The following is a 13,491-nucleotide window of genomic DNA, read 5'->3' as shown; positions in this document are numbered from 1 at the left end:
TGGCAAGTTGTAGCCACTTCCAGCTGAGCACTGCCTGGAAGGTCCTGTAAACCAGCCCACCCCACCCCACCCCTCCAACATGGGCTCTTCAGTGGTGTCCTTGACACACCACACTGGTTTGACCAAGGCTCATTTTGCCCTCTGCATGATCATCTAGCTACAAACCTCACTATAGTGTTTGTCCAGACACACACACAGAACTGGACTTCAATGCTAAGGTGTGAGTGACTGCCCTTATGTTAGACCAAGCATGATGCCAATAACTTTTGGTAAAACTGAAGCCAATAGAGATCAAAGGTACAAAACACTAAATCCTTAGAGAGCTCGGCGAGGTAGATACAGGGAAGATATGTCTCCTGGCCGTGGAGTCGAGAATGAGGGGTCACAATCCCAAAATAAGGTGTTGGCCATTTAGGACTGAAATGCAGATAAATATCTTCACTCAGTGGGTGATGAATCTTTGGAAATTTCTAACATGTAGAGGCTCAGTCACTGATTTCATTCCAAACAGAGGTTCAGATTTCTGATGATAGAGAAATCAAGAAATATGGGGAAGGGGCTGGGAAATGGCAATAAGGTAAAAGGTCAGCAATTACCTTGGCAAATAGCAAACAGGTATGAAGGTCAAATGGCATGGTAGTGCAGCGGTTAGCACAACGCTATTACAGCGCCAGTGACCCGGGTTCAATTCCGGCCGCTGTCTGTAAGGAGTTTGTAGGTTCCCCGTGTCTGCGTGGGTTTCCTCTGGGTGCTCCAGTTTCCTCCCACATTCCAAAGACGTACAGGTTAGGAAGTTGTGGGCATGCTATGTTGGCACCAGAAGCGTGGCGACACTTGCGGGCTGCCCCCAGAACACTCTACCCAAAAGATGCATTTCACCGTGGGTTTCGATGTACATGTGACTAATAAAGAAATCTTATCTTATCTTATTCTTGCTCCTATTTCTTACATTCTTATGTTCAAAAGGTGCAAACTATGTAGCTCTCATAAAACAGTATACAAAGCAGTCTGTAAAAATGCTTCAATAAGCAAACAACTGCAGATGCTGGAAATCTCTTTCCTCTGACCCCATCTTTCCCTGCGGTCTGCTGTGTTTTCATTACCCCTCCTGACTTGAGCACTCTGATCCTGAACGATAACTCAGCAGAGGCCTCATTATCACCCCCCCTACATCCTCACCTTAATGAAGGTGACCCCTCACTTCCATGCACACTCCTTTAGCCAGGAGTTTTCACCCCAGACTGTAGACCCTCTGTCCAGAATTGCCAATCCAGCTGGACCTCTCCTTCCATCCTATTTCCCTCTCTAGATCTATTCATGGCTAACTTCCAATGCCAAATCGACTGTCTCAATGTTTCCACTGCCCTTATTCACTCAGACCTAACCTGAAGTACCCCGTGTACTAACCAAGGAAGGTACTGTTGTCATTTGGCAAACTGACCTCCACCTCACAGAGGCTGAATGTCAGCTCTTAGTCCCCTCTGGACCATAACCCCACTGCTGAAGGTTTGGCCATTGTCTCCCAGACAGTCACTAATCTCATTCCTCTGATCTTCTCTCCTTTACCTCACAGTCTGCAAACCCTGCACAACCTGCTTCTCTTTCCTCCCCACTAGCACAGTCCCAGTATACCCATTGTTTCTCCATTGTTTCACCTTCTCTTGCCCCACAGAGCTTATTTCCTCCTGCCCTGACTCAGTTCTTTCTCTTTTTGTCCAGTCCATCCCACTTACATCTGTGACACCTCTGATGTTCTCCACCACTGACTGTTACCATTTTCCTGCTCCCAAATGGTGCATCTCCACCATGGATGTCTAATCCCTCCACAGCTCTATCCCACTCCAGAAATGGAATGAGGGTCTTTCACTTCTTGCTTGAGCAGAGGACCAACAAGCCTTCCACAGCAGCTTCCTTTGCCTGAATAAGTTTGTTCTTGAACAACGTTTCCTTTAACTTCACTCACTTTCTCCAAATACAGGTGTAACAATGGGAACTTGCAAGGGCCTGAACTATCCTTGTCTCTGTGAGAAACATGGAACTGTTGTTATTTTGACCCTACTTATTCTCCTACCATCACCTCTCTTCTCAAAATATTAATTCCTATATTGTGCTGCTTCCTGCACTCAGGTATAAGATTTGATTACCCTTGCTGCCAATTTCCACACTGCTCTCACGTTTACGTGGCCCATATTGACTCCTTCTTGACTTCTCTATCTCAGAGGACAGGTTAGCAACCAATATCCATTATAATCCAACCCCCAACAACTCCAACAGCTATCTCCACTATGTCTCCTCCCACTCTGCTTCCTGTAAGGAATCCATTCCATTCTCCCAGATTCTCTGGCTCCATCCTATCTATTCTGACATTCCCTTTGTTCTCTCCATTTGCTCCTCCATTCCCTTGCCCTTTTCCAATTCTGATGAAATACCATTGACCTGAAGCTTTAACTCTGTTTGCCTCTGTACACATGCTGCCTGACTTGCTGAATGTTTCCAGCATTTTCCTTTTTTCATTTCTGTAAGAATTCTTATTTCCCTGAGTTTAGTGTAATTACTTTAAATGAAAAGTAAAGTTTTTACTGTTAAAGAAGAATTGATACAAAAGAGAAAAAATACATTCCATTTGCTGAAGTCAAACCTGACCCAGAGGGAACTAGTGGTGGTTCTTGGATGCTGAGTTCCAGAATGTTGCAGCTGCAGTAACTCACCAAGGCTGCTTCAGCAACATCTCCCAAACCTCGGGTTTCCGCCACCCAGAAGGACGAGGGCAGCAGATAACAGAACACCATCACTTCTTGGTTTGCCTCCACATCACACATCATCTCAAAATGCAAATCATTTGCAACTTCTTTGTTTCAAACAATTTGTAGAAATAAAGTAACTGAGGCTCTGAGTGCTCAAATCTTTGAAGCTACAGTTCAGTGGCCTTCTGGGAGCTCCTTTACACTGTTATATACTGTACTTGCCAACCACTTGGCCCTCGAGCCGGCTCTTTATTTAGTAAGGTCATGGCCGATCTGTTGTAACCTCAACTCTGTATTCCAGTCTACATGTGAGAAACTTTCACTCCTTTCCTTATCTACTCTGCCTTAAGGATATCCAAAGACTGTGCTTCCACCTTCCGTTGAAGAAGAGAGTTCTGAGGACTCATCACAACCTGAGAGAAAAGAATTCACCTCGACTCAGTCTTAAATTTTAAATGGTGACCCCCTAGTTCAGAGATTCTCCCACAAGAGGAAACATCCTCTCTACATCCACTTCATCAAGGCCCATCAGGATCTTATGTCTCACTCTTCTAAATTCCAACTGACAACATTCTGTTAACTTTCCTAATTACTTGCTGTACCTGCACACTAACCCTTTGTGAATGATGCACTAGGATACACTCACCCTCTGGATCTCAGAGCTCTACAGTCTCTCATTGATATGCTTTACCTTTCCTGCCAAAATGGAGAATCTCACATTTTGCCACATTATACTCCGTTGCCAGATCTTTGCCCACTCAGTGCAGTGATCAGGTTACTGGATAGCAGCAAGAGTACTGGACCATTGATCCAGAGACCTGAATTCAGATGGGGAAGATAGATTCAGATTGTTCAATAAATATGGAATTAAAGCAAAATCCAGTCTCAGTAATGATTACCATGAAACTACTGCATTATTGTAAAAATACCGTTATTTTTATTGGTTTATTTTTTATTGCCATTGATTTACCAATGCCTTTCAGGGAAGAAATCTGGGCCATATGTGACTCCAGCCCCACCAATGTGGTTGAGCCTTAACTGCCTCCTTCATTCTGGAGCAATCAGGGGTGGATAATTAATGCCAACATCATCAATGACGTCCACTCCCGGTGAATGAATTGATAAAAAAGTTCAAGGGGAAGACCATCCTCATCACCTTCTCTAGCGCAATTTGGATGGATAATAAAACTCACTTTGGTAACGATATTGCAAAACCAAGTAAAGGAAACTCTGGGATGGGATATGTTCTCATTTAGACCTGGGCCACTGTGAATAAAGTCATCTTACTGAGTTTAGCAAAGGTCTCACTGATGGCAAATGAAATAAATTTACATCCTGTAAACAATTACATTCCAACTCAGGAAGAGAGCTTAGAAAGTACTTTTCTCACATCCTGCATTACATGCTTCTTTTTTCCTGTTAGGCAGAGCAGCCTGAAATTCTGCGTGTATAATCCACAACCAAATGAGATAATGTAACCCTTTAAATTATCTCAAAAACAGTGATTCAGGAAACCTGCAATATTTCCAGCCAGGATCTGCTGATGGACATTTCCGGAAAAGAGATGCCATATTATATTCTTTCACAATCCAGAGCAAGCCTAACTAAAAACAACAACAAATGATATGAATCAGAGATGCATCAGAGACAATTTACTATGAGGGCTGTGTCTGCAGGTCACAAGGTGAAGGTAAAGTTCATATCACCAGAGTGCAGAACAGAAGTGGAATAAAGATTAATAACAAGATTAGAGGAAAAAATGTACAAAATGTAAAATGTTCTCATCTTATTAAGTGTGCGGGTAACACAAAGCAGTTGTCCCTTGCGTATTCACAGTAATGCAGCTGCCATTATGTCAATCGACATCCTAATTTGGACAGGTTTGTGCATTTTGAGTATTCATTTAGCTGTGTCTGCCCATTCTGCCTGTTGGTGATCATTAATGCTGCATTTATGTAATGGTGCTGAACATTAGGATTCCCAGCATGAACTGCCCACTCAACCATAGAACTTGACAAAGAGTCTCTGTTGCTAGGAAGCGTATCCATGGAGGGAGCTTTATCCCCTTTTCCAGCCCTTTACCCGATCTCTCTTTCTCCTCCACCTGCCACTCCTATTCCCTTCCCTGCCACTGGTGGAGGGGAATCCCTTTCTCTCTGCTACTCTCCTTCCCCAGCCTCTTCAATGTTCCACACCTATATGTGGCATATATCTTGGCAGCTCATGAGTCTCGAGGTTGAAGGAGGCTGACTAACCCTTCCTACTGTGATCAGTTCTGAAAGAGCTAAGTGTCTGGAGTTTATCCTGTCGCATGCAGAGAAACTTTTACTGCAGTGCCTCCGTCTAAGTGTGACAAATGAAACCAGTATTTAGCAATTCCTCAAGGTATGCTGAAAAATTCTCATAAGGCCAGGTACTGCTGATAAAACTACCCCCATAAAAACAGAAACTCCTGTAAATACTCAACATAGTAAAGAAACAGAGTTAATGTTTCGGGAGAAATGTCTCTCTCTCTCACTCTCTCTCTCTCCTGCTCTCTCTCTCTCTCTCTCTCTCTCCTTCATTAATCTATCAACCTGAACCCGAGAACAGTGGGATCACCTTGGAATCCCTGGTCTTGCCTTATTTTCTTTGCCTCACCCATCCCTTTCACACCCTCTCTGCAAGTTAAGACTGACTTGTTTTTCTCACTTGCCCAATTTTGATGAAAGATCTTTGATCTGAAACATTGACTCTGCTTCTGTTTCTGTAAGTGTTCTCAACAATTTCATTTTTTATTGCAGATTGTTTCCACTTTTATATCCAGCATCTGCAATTTTTTTTAAATTTTCAAAGCTATTTCCAAGTCTGACTCCATGGGGACAGTTTGGACACTTCTAGGAAGGAAAATGATGCCTTTAAAAGTGCTTTTTCACCTTTCCAGGTTGGTCCTTTGTTGGTGTCTATTTACCTGCCATAATCACCTGTCCTTACATCAGGAAGCCATTGACCCATCAGATTTGTGCTGACTTCCAGCGGAGCAATCCTGTTAGTCTTATCTCTCATTTTCTTTTACCCCTTCAACTTATTCTCTCTTACACGTGGCAATCAACTCCCCTTTGATTCTTTTTGCCATTATTGGTATTGGTATTGGTTTATTATTGTCACTTGTACCGAGGTACAGTGAAAAACTTGTCTTGCATACCGATCGTACAGGTCAATTCATTACACAGTGCAGTTACATTGGGTTAGTACAGAGTGCATTGATGTAGTACAGGTAAAAACAATAACAGTACAGAGTAAAGTGTCATAGCTACAGAGAAAGTGCAGTGCAATAAGGTGCAAGGTCACAACGAGGTAGATTGTGAGGTCATAGTCCATCTCATTGTATAAGGGAACCGTTCAATAGTCTTATCACAGTGGGGTAGAAGCTGTCCTTAAGTCTGGTGGTTTGTGCCCTCTGGCTCCTGTATCTTCTACCCAATGGAAGAGGAGAAAAGAGAGAATGTCCCAGGTGGGTGGGGTCTTTGATTATGCTGGGTGCTACACCAAGACAACAAAGGGTAAAGACAGAGTCCAAGTTGGGGATGCTGGTGTCTGTGATGCGCTGGGCTGTGTCCACAATTCTCTGCAGCTTCTTGTGGTCCTGGGCAGAGCAGTTGTCGTACCAAGCCATGATACATCCAGATAGGATGCTTTCTATGGTGCATCGGTAAAAGTTGGTGAGAGTCAAAGGGGACAAACCAAATTTCTTTAGACTCCTGAGAAAGTAGAGGCGCTGGTGAGCTTTCTTGGCCATGGCATCTACGTGATTTGACCAGGACAGACTGTTGGTGATGTTCACTCCCAGGAACTTGAAGCTCTCAACCCTCTCAACCTCAGCACCATTACTGTAGACAGGTGCATGTACACCGCCCCCTTTCCTGAAGTCAATGACCAGCTCTTTAGTTTTGTTGACATTGAGGGAAAGGTTGTTGTCATGACACCATTCCACTCAGCTCCCTATCTCCTTCCTGTACTCCGACTCATCACTGTTTGAGATACGGCCTACAGCAGTGGTATCATCTGCAAACTTGTAGATGGAGTTAGAGCAGAATCTGGCCACACAGTCATGAGTGTATAGGGAGTAGAGTGGAGGGCTGAGGACGCAGCCTTGTGGGGCACCAGTGCTCAGAATAATCATGCCGGAGGTATTGCTGCCTATCCTCACTGATTGCGGTCTGTTTGTTAGAAAGTCAAGGATCCAGTTACAGAGGGAGGTGTTGAGTCCTAGGTCTCGGAGTTTGGTGACGAGTTTGCTTGGGATTATTGTATTGAAGGCAGAGCTGTAGTCAATAAACAATAGTCTAATGTAGGTGTCTTTACTGTCCAGATGCTCCAGAGCTGAGCGTAGGGCCAGGGAAATGGCATCCGCTGTAGACCTGTTTCGGTGATAGGCGAATTGCAGTGGGTCCAGGTTGTCTGGGAGGCTGGAGTTGATACGTGCCATGACCAGCCTCTCAAAGCACTTCATGATGGTGGATGTCAGAGCCACTGGTCGGTAGTCATTGAGGCATGTTACCTTGCTTTTCTTCAGTACCGGGATGATAGTGGTCTTCTTAAAACAGGTGGGAACCTGAGATTGAAGCAGGGAGAGGTTGAATACGTCCACAGATACTTCTGCCAGCTGATCAGCAGAAGATCTGAGCACACGGCCAGGGACACCATCTGGGCCAGATGCTTTCCTCGTGTTCACTCTCCGGGAGACTGATCTTATGTCCTCCACTGCGATCACAGGTTCAGCTGCATTGGAGGCTGTCAGAGTGGATAGTGACAATCCACTTCCCTTCTGTTTAAAATGTGCATAGAATGTGTTAAGTTCATCAGGAAGGGATGCGCTGTTGTTAACTATGCAGCCCGACTTCATCCTGTAGCCTGTTATGGCATGTAAGACCTGCCATAACTGACGGCTGGTCAGGGACTCTATTTTGAGTTGGTATTGCATCTTGGCATCCCTGATAGCTTTCTGAAGGTTATACCTCAATTTCTTGTACAGATCACCATCACCAGATATGTGTGCAGCAGTCCTCACCTTCAGTAGGGAGAGGATCTCCTGGTTCATCCATGGTTTCCTATTTGGTAACACCAAGGGCTAACTTACAGCAGCCAATTGACTGACCAGCACATCTTGGGGATGTGGGAGGAAACCAGAGAACCTGGAGAAACTCGTACAGTTACAGGGAGAATGTGCAAACTCTGTACTGACAGAGTCGAACAGAGATCCCCGGAGCCGTGAGGCAGCAACATTAACAGCAGCAAGTAAAGTGGGAGCCACTGTGTTTCCCGTTGTACTTTCACAGTAGATATTAGTTATGGCATGCAAAACGATATTTCCTGAAGTTGAAGTGCAATGCCCAAGTCACATTATAGGCTATTGTTATAGGGTCTTGGACACTGGATGCCATAACCAGGTGGTCATTGAGTCAACCATGGAAAGGGAGACTATTTGATCTATCAGCCTATTGTTGCTCTTAGATCAACCCATTCAGTCCCATTCCCTTGATCTGTTCCTGTAGCCCAACAGGTTCATTTTGTTTCCCTCACATTCTTTCTCCCTGGTATCTCTTTCACAAAATCTTAAGTCTGTGTTGATCTAGTCCTTATACAGGGAACAGGTTCTCTCTGTCTACATTGTCTAAACCTGTTATGATCATGTACACTTCTGTCAAATCTTCTCTAAATCTCTGTTCCAAAATCCAAGTTACATATCAAAAAAAAATGCAGTGTCCCCAGCACTGACCCTTGTGGAACTACAGCCCTCCATCCTTCAGTCTGAGAAACAACCATTTATGGTGCCTCACTGTGTTCTGTCCAGATGTGCCGCTGTTGCCCAGTTACATTCCTCCCAGAGTGGGGAGAATCAGAAGGCAATGAGAGGGTTTCCCTTTGTTACCGTACACCCACAGAGGGTGAGAACCCTTTCCAGAGAGTTTCTGAATGCTTGTGGGCAAGCAGTAGGGGTGAACAGGTAATGACTCTCCAACTGGACAGAAATATGGAATCCCCGAGGAGTGGGTGAAGGGACCATTGGTTATCTTGTTATATATAAATGATAGACTTCTTGGTGTAAGAAAAACATTTACAATTTTGCTGATAACACATAATTTAACAATACTAGTGAAGACCTGAAGACACGTGGATTGGTAAAACTGTCTGACACGTAGCAGATGGAACTGATATAGATTCATGTGAAGTGATACACTTTGAGGGAGAAGCATGGAGAGACAATATGTACTGGTGCAGTACAAGGGTCTCAATACTTGGGGTATGTATTTGCAAATCCTTGGAAGTGACATGGAAGCTGACAATTAAAAAAGTATTTGGGGCACTGGGTAGAAAACAAGAAAGCATTGCCAGATCTCTGCAAATTGCTGCTTAAACTTCAGCTGGAAAACAGAGGCCAAACTGAAAGTCATCAGTGCCCCAGGAGACTACAGAGGAGTTTCTAGCAGGAGGGGTAATCCCAATATTATCATCATGTCTCGATACCCAACTTAGCAGGACTGGACACGATTTGAGAGATTCATTGTGCAGAGGACACCACAGATGGTGAATCTCCTCTGCATTCTCTCCGGTGCAAGCACGTCCTTCCCATAGTGTTGGGAGCAGAAATGCACAAAGGGATACATTACGCAAACACATCCCTCAGCTCCCCTGTGTTTGTGCTGACCATAAAGCACCCACTTACATCAATCCTGCATTAATCCTATTTTTTAATTCTTCCCACATTCTCATCAACTCCCCCTTCTCCTTCCCCCATCCTCCACCCACTGATTCTACCACTCACCTACACACTAAGGTCAACTTACTGAGGTGTCTACCAACCCACGTGTCTTTGGAATGTAGGAGGAAATTGGAGCAGTCAGAGGACGCCAACCTGGTCACAGGGAGAATGTGCAGGCACCACCCAAGACTGGGATTGAACCCGGGTCTCTAGTGTTGTGAGGCAGTGGCTCTACCAGCTGCGCCACTGCACTGCCCTGTTATATTTGTCCTGATGACGAGATTTACCACACTAAAATCTTTATTATTCCTTTTTCCTCTAATGTGGCTTCCAGTCTACATTGGTCGACAGGTTCCCACACTTCCCCTCCCATTCCTCTTTCCTCCCAAAAGGTCACTCCTCCCAGTTTTTAAAAGTTGACGTCCTCGAGTAAAACATTTGAAAAATGCCTTCCCCCGGTTCCCATGCAATGGTGACACTTTCAGCCACGCAGTTGTGGGTTCAGCAAGAATGCATAACTTATGATAAGCCAAAATTGACCAAATATTGACCAAATTTCCTGTCCCATGCTGCTACAGGAAACCCAGTGTCATTGCTGAACTTTTCAACCAGGCTGTAAAGCTGAGAAGTATTTGTTTATACAATCAAGAGATTTTCTTCTGGATCCCAGCTATGCAAAAATGTCACTCAAGTCATAAGTCATCATATAAATAACAAGGTAGCTCTGGAATGGCTGAATGTGAGAACACAAGAAAATGGCAGCAGGAATAGATCACCAGGATCCTCAAGCCTGCCCTGCCATTTAATACGATCATGGCTGCTCTGCCCCAGGTCACCTCACCTTTTCCCAATTTTTCTAAAAAGTGTCTGACCTCCTCTTTAGATGCCTCCAATGATCCAGTCTCCACAACCCTCAGGTGTAAATAATACCAGGGATTCACCATCTTCTGCAAGGTGAAATTCCTGCACATCTCAATTTTAAATTACTATCCCCTTATTTTGTAAGTATATCCCCTCATTCAAGGTGCTCTGACCAGTGGAGACACCTGAACATCTACACTATCATGCCCCCTAAAGATCGTATATCTTCAATAAGATCACCTCTCATTCTTCTAAACTCCAAAGAATAAAGATCCAACTTCTTTAGCTGCCCTTGATAGGACAACCCTCTCACCCCAAGAATTAGCCTGGTGAATCTCTTTTGGACTGCTTCCAATGTCAATATATCCTTCCTTAAATAAGTAGAGCAAAACTGTGCACAGAACTAGATGTGACCTTCCTCACCAACATCTCATACAATTGTGCCAATACTTCTCAATTTCTAAACTCTCTTTTGCAAGAAAAGCCAATGTGTCATTTGCCTTCCTACTGGCTACACCTGCCTGCTAATGCTTTGTGATTCGTGCAGAAAGACACATAAATCTCTCTGTACACTTTGCAATCTTTTTCCATGTAGATAATAATCTGCCTTTTGATTCCTCTTACAGTAGTACATGACTTCATACTTTCTCATAATAAACTCCATTTGCCAAATCTTCTCCCACTCACTCAACCTACCTGCATTCCATTGTAGATTCAATATCCTCATCACAGCTCTTTTGTGCTGTCAGCTCGGAGTGTCCTTGACAGGCTTTGCAAGTGTAAACATCCGGAGAAAAACACACCTACAACTTCTGGACTGTTAATAAACTCAAACTTTTTTCCCAATCAAAGCATCTTGTTGTGCTATTTGGACATTGAACATTCCTATATTGGATCATTTATGATCTTGTTGCAGGGGAGCAGAATGGAGATGGTACAATCCACAGGGATAGTTGCATCAATCAAATTGTCATGGGTGTAAATTTTGGGTTATATAGTAAAGAGGGCGTGGAGAGAGAGAAAGGTGGGTGTAAGTTACAAGGAACTTTCAACAGAACTTTTCCATAACATGAGTGATTATCTGCACAAGCTGAGACACGTAAGCAGTCCCTGGTGCTGGCTCAAGCCTACCCATGAACCAAAATCCTGGTGTTTCCAACCCTGCCCCCAACCCTGGCTCCAACCACACACCCAGCCCACTCTCTGGATCCTGGCTTCTGACCTACACTGATTCCACATTCCCAGCTGTTTCCACTCCTGAGCCTGGCTCTATCTTTAGCCCACTCCAGCTGTTGATATTTCATTATTTGTCAGCGGATGCAACAGGAGGGGATTCTGCAATGTTTACCAACAGTTCCGATCTTACATGGTCTTGGGGGTTCGTAGGTCTAGGATAGTATCAGTGGATAATGAGGACTTAGTGTATAACAGGAGCTCCCTGAGCAAAAAGAAATTTCTCTGTCTCTGCTACATCTGTTGTTGAGATGAGACCTTCCACTCCAGTTCCCCCCCCCCACTGTTATTAATTGAGCCCTCACCTGCATCTGCTCTATATCCTGAACGTGCCCTTACCCCACCCCACCCCCAGAGAGAGCAGGGATAGAGTTCCCCTGGTCCTTACCTACCATCCCACCAGCCTACAAATCCAGCACATCATTCTTCGCCAGCTACAATGTGATCCCACCACCAGCCACATCTCTCCCTCCCCATCTGTATTGTGGAGGGCCGTGGCTGTCACATGACAGCACTGCCCATTACCTGGTCGAGAAACACACCACTGTCAATCAAGGTCTGGCTCCACCCCACCCACCAGTGCACACCTGACCATTGGCCCCTTTAAGCACCTTCGTACTTGGCCTCGAGTCATTGGCCTTTTGTGATCGATTAGTCCCTGCTGGCACCGGGCCATTGGCCTTTTTGAACTACCTGGGCTGGACCCCCCAGCCCTCCAGCACTATAAAGAGTGCCACATGTGCCTGGTTCGCTCTTTGATTGCTCCGAGGAACCATGGAATGACGCTGGAGAGACTGTTGGTAAGGTGTGCACTTCAACAGGGTTAGGAGTGTTCTAAGTTAGTATTCTCAGCAGTGTAGAGCAATGCCTGCACTGAGTCAAGGGGTGGCGGGTATCGTACTGCTTTTCCTTGATTGTTTGTAGCCAGTTCATTGTGTGTGCGTGTGTGTGTTTTACCCTTGTTGTGATTTTCCCACACTTGCTATCACCTGTGTGTGTGTGTGTGTGTGTGTGTGTGTGTGTGTGTGTTGCGCCCGTTACCTTTTCCCCTTTGTCTTTATAAGTAAATCATTTATCTCTAAGACTGTGTTCAGAGTCCTTGTCCTTCGAGACCTTGAATCTGTTTCACTACACCATCCCTTTCCACTTTCTGCAGGGATCACTGCTTCCGTGACTCCCTGGTCTGCTCATCCATTCCCACCCACCAACCCCTCTCCCCAGGCACTTTCCTCTGTAACCATGGGAGGTGTAACACCTGTCCCTACACCTCCTCCCTTACCACCATCCAGGGCCCAAAGCAGCCCTTCCAGGTGAGACAGATATTCACTTCCAAATCCTCCAGCCTTACTTATTGCACCCGGTGCTCCCGGTGTGGCCTCCTTTGCATCGGTGAGACCAGATGCAAACTGGGTGACGGCTTCACCGAGCACCTGCACTCTGTCTGCCGTAGCCGTCTGGATGTCCCAGTTACCAGACATTTTAATTCCTCTCCCCATTCCCACTGTCATCAGTGTCCTACACTGCCAGGGTGAAGCTAAACGCAAACTAGAAGAACAGCCCCTCATATCCTGCCTGGGTAGTCTGCAATCCGATGGCACGAACATTGAATTCTTCAATCTCAGGTAAACTGCTCCCCCTTTGTCCCTTTTCTCTGCCCTCCCAGTTCTCCCCATACTCACCCCAACCTCCATCACCCTGTTTTCTTCCCCGTCCCCCATCCACTCCATCTGTCCATCACTCACACACTCCTCCCACTGGTTCCCCTCCCCACTGCCCCTATCTGCCCTCCCCACTGCACTTACTTGCTTCACTGTGTGGCAGCTTCGAGTAAAAATGCAAGGAGCAGCACCAGCTGTTAAACATGGCTTTTTCTGACCTCACTAAAGCCTTTGACGTTATCCATGGGGAGGT

This window comes from Pristis pectinata, chromosome 24 (genome assembly GCF_009764475.1).
Source record: "Pristis pectinata isolate sPriPec2 chromosome 24, sPriPec2.1.pri, whole genome shotgun sequence".
In the NCBI taxonomy this organism is placed as follows: Eukaryota; Metazoa; Chordata; class Chondrichthyes; order Rhinopristiformes; family Pristidae; genus Pristis; species Pristis pectinata.
The sequence above is the reverse complement of the archived record's forward strand: the minus strand, read 5'-3'. Positions refer to the sequence as shown.